The sequence below is a fragment of the Gossypium arboreum genome, chromosome 10, assembly GCF_025698485.1.
Source record: "Gossypium arboreum isolate Shixiya-1 chromosome 10, ASM2569848v2, whole genome shotgun sequence".
NCBI lineage: Eukaryota > Viridiplantae > Streptophyta > Magnoliopsida > Malvales > Malvaceae > Gossypium > Gossypium arboreum.
Window position 1 is genome coordinate 111,912,144 of NC_069079.1, and position 3,503 is coordinate 111,915,646.

Consider the following 3,503-nt stretch of genomic DNA (forward strand, 5'->3'; position numbering starts at 1 on the left):
ATTCACCCGCGGTTATAAACTTACCCTGGGAAAATCCGTTATTCGAAGAGCCACAAGAACACAAGAAAATAATCGAGAAGAAGTTCTAATGGCTTAACAAACGTTGCGTGAATATGCCTTACCTACCTTATACGCTGTGTAAGAAAGTACTAAGCGGCCGACGATTAACGCCAATAATTTTGAGATAAAGATGACCATGATTCATATGATTCAAAACACATTGCAATTCAAAGGAAACATGGTTGAAGATCCGAACTAACACTTGAAGCGATTTCTTCAACTATGTGACACCTTCAAATATAATGGGTTATCTAATGATGCTATATGTTTTCGTTATTCCTATTTTCATTATGTGATAATGCGGTCAATGGGTTAGACTTATTAAAACCAGGTTCTATTACCACATGGAACGATCTTACAGAAAAATTTAAGAATTTTTTCTAAATTAGTTGAACCATTCAGCTCCGAAAAGAGATCATAAATTTTAAACAACTTGAAGGTGAATCCCTGTACGAGGCATGAGAGTGTTTTAAGACGATGCTAAGAAAGTGCCCACATCATGGACTACAAGCATGGCTCTAGATACAAATATATTATAACGGTGTCGAAGGACACATTAGATCTAGGCTAGATGAAGCATCCAACAGATCTCTCATGTTTCACACGTACGAACAAGCTTGCAAAATTATAGAAGACATGATCATGAATTCGTATATGTGGCCTAATGAGAGATTCATGTACAAACCCAAGCCTCCAATAGAAAAAGAGGTAAACGAGGAAAACAACGATGCTTCATTCCAATAAATATAGAAAAGGTTAATTGTTTTGAGACACCTGTTAAGCCGACAAGAGCGGAGCCACACTACGAAAGCCAACCGGTTAGGGCAAGGTACATGATTAATAGGAGTCGAAACCCTTATTCAAACACTTACGATCCCGAGTGGGGAGATCATTTGAACCTCAAGTGAGGAGGTAACCAAGGAGGCACAAACCAAACCCAAACGCAACTGAATTCTCCTTATCAACCTCCACCACTACAACAACATACCGTAAGTAATGACTATCTACATGAGGTCAAAAATTTGACCAACTAGAAAGGGAGATACAAACAATGAAAACGGATATTCAACAAGTCCAACCTACAGTGGACGACTCGAATCCCGAATGGGCAATCTCTATGACCAAATGAGTCAGCTAATGACAATGTTTCAAAAACAAAGTGGTCAAAATCTCCCTAGTAATATAGAGAATAACCCTTAAAGAGATGGAAAAGAGCATACAAAGGTAATCGCGTTGCGATCAAGCAGGTCACTAAGGCCGTCAATCACGCCTATCCATGAAGAAGAGTAGGTTCCTGAAGAGGTCGACCAATCCAAGGAAAAGGCACAAGCCAATCGATGAGGTAGTTGAACCGATGTCTGAACTGGTAATGTCAAACCCGAGTACAACAAAGGTACCATTTTCGACACTATTATAGGACAAGCAAAAGAGGGACGAGGTAGATTTTGCAAAATTTTTGAATTTATTTAAATCTCTCAATGTCAATTTTCCACTACTAGAAATTATCGATAAAATCCCAAAATATGCCAAATATTTAAAAGAAATCATGAAATAACATAGAAAATTGATACTTCGTGTAGTGCACTAATAGCTACAAAGATACCCCCAAAATTAAAAGATTCAGGTAGCTTTACAATTCGAATAAAGATAGGGGATCAATATTTTAGCAAAGCCCTTTGCGACTTAGGAGCTATCATAAATTCAATACCCTTAACAATCTATTGGACACTCAAAGTTGGGGATCTCAAAAGCACCTTAATAACACTGCAACTTGCTAATAGATCCTTAGTGCATCCGAAAGGTGTATTTGAGGATGTATTAGTTAAGGTACGAGGATTCATAATTCCCATCGACTTTGTAGTCCTTGACTTTAAGGAAGATCAAGAAATCCCTATTCTGTTGGGTAGGTCATTTCTGGCCACTTCTAAGTTGATAATCAATCTCGAGCAAAATGAGTTAATAATAAAAATCGATGACGAAATAGAAGTGTTCAAATGTGACCGTGACTCCCAAAGTGAAGGATTAGTTAGGAAGGAGTGTTATGCTTTATTTAATTTAACCCATAATAGCCTCAATCAAAGGTATTTTTCAAGTTGTGCAAGTGTAAGTCCTCATAAGATGAGATAACAAGACAAATGGCGAGACTCTGATGGGAGAAAGAACAATTGAAAGAGTCGAGTCAGGCAAGACTAACAACTGAAAGCGATGGTGAAGTTCAAGGAGTTGCCGAACACATCATACAGCTTAAACCATCAAACTTGATTTGTAAATATTGTATAGTACTTTGCTTTTGATGTGTGAGATTAAGAATTAAGTTAGTTAAGTTATGTCAAAATTAGAAGGAACCAAGTTTTTGGTGACAACAAAGGAGCTAAACACTATTAGAATGCGTGTATGAGCAACCAATGACCCTCCACAAGTCCTGGAAAGGCGAAATCAAAGTCGTGTCGCACCACATTTCACCTATGGCATGACACAACTTTAAAGTCAATACAAACAGGGGAACAACGAGCATCGCATCGCGTTATACACTCTCTGTTGAGCAACACACAAGCAAATTTTGGAAACTTTTCAATTTTTGTTCAACACGATCTTCCCAAGGTTGCATAAAAAATTCAACCCTGGAACGCCTTTATATAATGTCTTTATCAGCAACCAACACCTTCCAAGTGACCAACCTCAAATATTCTCCCAAATATAGTCGTTTATTCCTACCAAAGCTAAACAAGTTATTTGCAAAATAACATCGTATGGCAACAAGACGAAGCACAGACGAAAACTCCAAGCCATTTAAACTACATAATGACACAATACAAGCAAGAAATAGCATATCCTAACAACATAAGCAAACATTTGAAGAAACAATCGTCTGAATACAACAACACTTGAAATATCAAGTTGCATGCAATTAAGAGCGTAAGAAGTTAGCAACCTGATGGAATTAAAGACTTCCAATAGCCACAACCACCCCTTAGGGAAAACCGCTCCAAGATCGTCAAGCCCACAAATCAATGGCAATTTAGCGACAAAACAAAGATAAAGCTACATTAAGGGAGGGCGGCATTCGAGCACATCTTGAATATACGATGCAAGGTATTGCCTACATCAAGCCAATTGTGGAACACTATGCTAGAAGATATGGCATATAAACCACCCCATGGACGACACCATACCCACAACCATTCAACAACACTACTCAAGATAATAACCTTAGGGAAATGACAACAAAGAAGCAAAACAGTTATACATCGATTACAAACGAAAACAATAAAATGGATCACTTCCAGCAAAAGAAAAGGAGAATTTGGAAACTAAAGATGGAGTCAATTCCTAATTTTGACTAATTATGAACAATTTATTCGGGATTTTGAACTTTATTTTTTGATGATTTTTAACTTTTGCATTAGTTTTAATTAGTTAGGATTTAATATTTTCTATATATG

The 3,503-nt window shown here is 37.2% G+C and overlaps 1 non-coding gene across 1 annotated transcript; it reads right to left on the reverse strand.

Moving 5' to 3' along the window:
* Nucleotides 1–460: 460 nt before the first annotated feature.
* Nucleotides 461–566, reverse strand: LOC128282946 (small nucleolar RNA R71). Its single transcript, XR_008273295.1, has one exon. It is a non-coding gene; the product is annotated as a small nucleolar RNA R71 (small nucleolar RNA).
* Nucleotides 567–3,503: the final 2,937 nt, after the last annotated feature.